The following is a 5,893-nucleotide window of genomic DNA, read 5'->3' on the forward strand; positions in this document are numbered from 1 at the left end:
CTAACAGAGAAAGCCAACAAGGATGGGGTGCCTCCCGTCCGAGCTCTGGGACTGCGTTGCATGATGCCTCCGGTAAATCAGCACCGGCAGTTTGCTGTTTTCCTACATGGCAGGACTTGATCTGGACCTTGAAGGGAAGAGAAAGGCAGTGTGGGGTATTCCAGGTCAGAGAACACCACCTGTGTGCAGGGGGCTTCTGGACTGGCCCAGGAGCAGCGAGTAGGCATCATCACTCATTTGGTGAAAACAATAAAGAAGTAAAAAGGAATATATCGCTTGCCAGTGAGTTTGTGTTGCCGCAAAATTTTCTGCTAAAATTCAAGATGATATTTATCAACTTTCTAAACAGAAAGCCATTGATGGGGCTGGCACCGTGACTCACTTGGTTATTCCTCCACCTGCGGCGCCGGCATCCCATATGGGCACCAGGTTCTAGTCCCGGTTGCTCCTCTTCCAGTCCAACTCTCTGCTGTGGTCCAGGAGGGCAGTGGAGGATGGCCCAAGTGCTTGGGCTCCTGCACTCCCATGGGAAACCAGGAAAAAGCACCTGGCTCCTGGCTTCAGATTGACACAGCTCCGATGGAAGGAAGACCTTTCTCTCTGTTTCTCTCTTTCACTGTCTATAACTCTACCTGTCAAATAATAATAATAAAAAAACCAGAAAGCCATCGCCAAAGTAGTAATAAATAGAACGATTATATGACATGGGAATTGTTCAGAAAGTGGGAAGAAAAACTGCAGCAGATTGAAGAGGGAGCATGTCACTGTGAGAGGAAAGCACTGTGCTCAATGTGTATGTAGACCCAGACTGTCCAAGCCGGAGCAACCACCCTCCATTTGGAAACCATTGCATCGTCAAACTCAAGCTTTTTTTTTTTTTTAAAGATGTATTTATTTATTTGAAAGAGAGAAAGAGAGGCAGTGAGACACAGAGAGGTCTTCCATGCACTGGTTCACTCCCCAATTGGCCACAATAGTCGGAGCTGTGCTGATCAGGAGTCAGGAGCTTCTTCTGGATCTCACACATGGGTGCAGGGACCCAAGGACTTGGGCCATCTTCCACTACTTTCCAAGGCCACAGCAGAGAGCTGGATCAGAAGTGGAGCAGCCAGGCCTTGAAACTGGCACCCACATGGAATGCCAGCCCTGCAGCCAGCAGCTTAACCCACCACGCCACAGTGTAGGCCCCCAAACTCAAGCTTTTAATTCCATTAATGTCGCTCCCCCTGTTCATGGAGGAACGACACAGGACCCTGCGCTGTTCTTTCGTCTGCTCGGCCCTCCCCGGGTTTGCTGCTGGTTCTTCCCGGGTTGGCTGCCGTCCCTTCCACCTCCGTGGAAGGGCGGTTCCCCCTGCCACATTCCCCACTTCCGCAGGGGAGCGGCACACCGCCGGCCGGCTCTCTCGGGGGCTGCACAGGTGTTCCTTCAGATAGATGTTCCTGGTGCATGTTGTCTCTCTCCTCCTTTATAGTCCTCCTCCGCCAATTCCAACTTGGCTGCCCACATGCCGAGTACGCGGCTCTCCTCCAATCAGGAGCAGGATCAGCTCCTGGAGGTCATCACTCAAGTTGGCAAGAGGCAGCTGCGTAGAAGCTGTTTTCTCCTCTCCCAGCACCACATTGTGGGAGAGCAGATGCATAGAATAAGTCTTAATTCCAGTAACTCAGTCCAGTCCGGGTTGCTCCCCACAATTAAAATCTGTAAACATGATGTTCATGTATTTGCTTTGGAATACAAAATGGAAGATGGACAATGTATTTATCTTGTTAAGAACCTATGCTCAGCTTAGGTTTTATTATAAATCCAGAAAAAATCTCTTGCACTGCCATGAAGTTATTCCGGAACATGCTGTGTGCAAGCTCTATTTTGATCTGGAGTTTAACCTGCCAATCCAGAGGCTGATGGGAAAAAGATGGCTGCATCACTCATTGAGTGTGTCTGTAGAGCACTTCAGGATGTACACAAGGTAAATTGCTCAGCTCAAGATGTTTTCAACTTGGATTCTAGCACCGATGAAAAAATGTAGCCACCATCTGATATTTCAGCTCCGTGACGTGGCATTTAAAGATTACATCCCTGTTGGTAATTTTGTGAGAAGAATTTTGCAGCCTACTCTTCACTTAATTGCCAGTGAAGATGATGATAGGATTCCAGAGACAGTGGACCATGGATTTTCTCATTTTTCTGAAGTACCAACAAAACAAGAGACTTTCTGTAACAAAATGTCCCCAGATATGGACACAGGAGAGAGCTGGACAGTGAATTCAGAGAAGCCGAGGAGGCTGGGGTCAGCCAAGCAAAGCGATCCTGATCTTTCATATTTAGTTGTGAAGAATAACATGGGAGAAAAGCATCTTTTTGTAGATCTAGGAGTTTATACAACAAATAGAAACTTCCGTCATCAAAATTAGGAAACCATGTGGCTTTGGAAATTGTTGAAGATAACAAATTCTTTCCTAAAAATCAAAAAGTATTCCTGAAGAAAACCAGTATTTCCTCTCTTCTTTGATATGCGATGCCAGGTTCTCAGATACTTGACAGATTCTTACATGTGACAAAGGAAAGCAAGTAAAGCATTTGAATAGTACCAGTCCTTCAGGAGAACCCATCGGAGGTTGTCCGTGTTCACCCTGCCCTGAAGTCGATCAGTTTGTTCTTTCCTTGGTGACTATAAATGGCATTAGAGGGGGAATTAGGCATTGGAGCTATTTTTCCCAGAACGGTTGTTGGTTTACGATATTTTCAAATATCACTGTTGTGAAAACATTGGAAGAGCCCACAAGAGTAATAACACCCTGATTCTGGTTGATCTGAAAAATGAAGTTGGTTTCAAAAATGTCATGATCCTCTATTTAAAGCAGAAAACATCAAAACCGATGGAAGAAGAGGTTTACAACAGGTGAAGCAGATGAAACTAGGAACATAAAACCAGGAGCCCCCATAAACCATCACCTGGTAAGCCGCCCACAGGTGCATCCTCTGACCCTGACCGGGACAACGGCACTGATGACGCTTGGTTTTTAGAAGCTACTGAAGGTGCTGAATTGACAGACTGCAGAGAGCAGTCTTCTGAGTTACAGTAGTGGAGTGGATGAGATTCCTGATGGACTGATTATGGACGTATTACAAGAGTAGCCAACTACAGATACTTAAGTAACCAACTTGTACCCTGCCTGAAACCTGTGAGATTTGTAACATAAACATTAATAGTCAGTCTGTCTACAGTTACCAAATGTTACACTTTATTTTCCAAATAAGTAAATTAGTTTTATTGGAAATTAAAAAACATCAGAATAACAGAAAGAGGATTACTGTGAGCACCAAATATATTTACACTTTAAGTTCTTTATTTTTAAAATTATTTCATTTATTTGAAAGACAGCTATAGAGAGAGGGAGAAAGAGGTCTTACATTCCACTGGTTTGCTCCCCAAATGATTACAAGGATAGAGCTGAGCTGATCCGAAGCCAGGAACCTCCTCCAGGTCTTCCACATGGGTGCAGGGGCCCAAGGACTTGGGCCATCTTCCACTGCTTTCCCAGGCCATAGCTGAGAGCTGGATCAGAAGAAGAGCAGCCGGGACTCGAACTGGCACCCATTTAGGATGCCGGCACTGCAGGCTGGGGCTTTAACCCACTACGCCACAGCTCTGGCCCCACTTGAAGTTCTTAGAACAGTGTGCGATACATATCGTGTTAAAAAAAATGCTGTCTGTGGCTAGTTTTAGGTTGCTCCAGGAAGGTAACTAGGATAGGTCGGAGAGAACAGAGAAGCAGATAGGCCAGTAGGAGGAACAGAGAGAACCAGGAACCTGAAGGGGGACCAAGGCGGTTGAGCATTCAGGGTGCTAAAGAAAACGGGAGAGATTGGCTGTGGGGGGGTGGGGGGAGGGAGGCAAGGGAGAGGGCAGAGTCCTAATGGAGGACGGACTTGAGGTGTGGGGGCTGGGAGGCTGCTGAAGCCATGAGCTGCCGTAGGAGTCAGCAAGGGCGGCTGTTTCGTGGGGATGGAGGGAATGGAGTTTAATTTTAGATGACATTGAGGTGACAGAGGGACATTAGAGTAGAAATGTCAAGTGTGCAATTGGAACTGCGTGACTGGTGCCCGTGCAGACAGCATGCAGTCGTCACTAAGAGATTCATGATTCACTTCAAAGCAGAGCGGAGCCGGGTCTGGAGCGGGGTCTGCGGCCGGTGGAGCAGGAGGAGGAGGAGGGGGCTGGCCGGGGCGGGGCGCGGCGGTGGGAAAAGGACCCTGGAGTTCTAAGCAGCGGCTCGGTGTTGACATTTTCCAGCACAGCAAACTTCCTAGTGTAGTATTTAAAGTAAACAGCACGCTCCCCGCTACAAAGCCGCATCTTCGCTTCCTTTTGTGTTTGGCAGGTAATTGCCTAAAGAAAAACAACACGAAAGGAAACTAGCAGGTGACCGCGGTGGGCTGAGCTGCGGCAGCCTCCCCGAATCCCTCCGCAGGAGGCCGCCTTTCCTCAAATCCTTCCCTTCTGGCCTTGCTGAGCGCCTGCTGGGCCCCAGGCTCTGGGATTACAGAGGTGAACCAGCTGGGGGCTCAGGCCTGGCTGCCTCCCAGCAGGAGGGCCCCACGACCCCTCTGTATTCCTGCTTCCCTAGGGCCTGCGTCAGTTGGTGGGTCGGGTTAAGGGTGCTGTCTTTGCGGCTGCGCCCCAACCCGGCCCCCAGGTTTCGACCTTTGCCGCTGCATTTGGACTCTGTACACGAGGTTCTCAGACGTGCTTTGACCTTGCTCTGGTTCAGCTCACTGGTTTCTAACACACGTGTTTGCACATGGTGCCCAGACGCCTTCCCAGGCAGGATCTTCGCTCCCATCATGCCTGCCCGCCTCCAGAGCGCCCGGTGCTTGCTGCCCCCAGTGTAGCCTCTCTTCCTAGGGTTCTCTCTCTTGGCAAACCCTTGTTCATTCCTTGGGGCTGTCTCCGACTCTTTTCGGTTGCTACTTACTTAGCTCATCATTTTCCAGACTGAAAATCCATGCCCTGCGGGTCTGTTTCGCCGCCGCTGGTGCGGGCCTCATGGCCGATGGTATCCCAACGGCAGGAGCACACGCAGAAGAGGTCCGACGGGGAGATCAGAGGTCGCAGAGATGGGGGGGCCAGGCTGGCTCCTTTGATAACACCTCTCTCTCTCACGGCAAGTAACCAGGGCCCTGGGATAACTACATTCACACTTTCAGAGGGCAGTGCCCCCACAACTCACCTTCCTCTGGACCCCACCTTTTAAGGGTCCCGCCACCATCCAACATCTCCATGCTGGGACTAAGCTGCTCACCTGGAACCTTTGAGCTGCCACTCAAACCCTATCCAAGCCATGCCCATAGGAGGCTCCCTAGGCTCCTCTGAGTGTGCTCTCTAGCGGCTGTAGATTTCCCTACTATAACCAGTTCTGGAAGAGAAATGAATGGAGCCTGTGAGCCACCACTGAACGGTCTTTCCACGTGGACTTCTCGAGGCAGCCACACTTGCTGGGTAACCTCCAGAGCTTGTGATCACAACAGAATTGAAGGCTATCACAAAATGTGCCGCAAATGCCCACCCTTCGCTGGGTTTGATGTTCACCTGAACCATGAATCTTCAGTCAGTCTTATTTTCAACTCAAGGCATTTCCTATGTATTTTTTTTTTTAAAGATTTATTTATTTAAAAGACAAAGTCACAGAAAGAAAGATGGAGGGAGGGGAGGGGGGGAGGGAGGGAGAGAGAGAGAGAGAGAGAGATATCAATCTTTCATCTGCTGGTTCACTCCCCAGATGGCCACAACAATCAGGGCTGGGCCAGGCTGGAGCCAGGCAGGGGCCCAAGGACTTGGGCCATCTTCCACTGCCTTTCTAGGTGCATCAACAGGGAGCTGGATCGGAAG

General features: G+C 49.5%; 1 pseudogene; it reads left to right on the plus strand.

The window, feature by feature from the left end:
* The first annotated feature begins 591 nt into the window (after positions 1 to 591).
* Positions 592 to 3,827, plus strand: LOC100340816 (DNA-directed primase/polymerase protein-like; annotated as a pseudogene).
* The last annotated feature ends 2,066 nt before the right edge of the window (positions 3,828 to 5,893 follow it).

Source organism: Oryctolagus cuniculus, chromosome 2 (genome assembly GCF_964237555.1).
Source record: "Oryctolagus cuniculus chromosome 2, mOryCun1.1, whole genome shotgun sequence".
Classification (NCBI taxonomy): Eukaryota; Metazoa; Chordata; class Mammalia; order Lagomorpha; family Leporidae; genus Oryctolagus; species Oryctolagus cuniculus.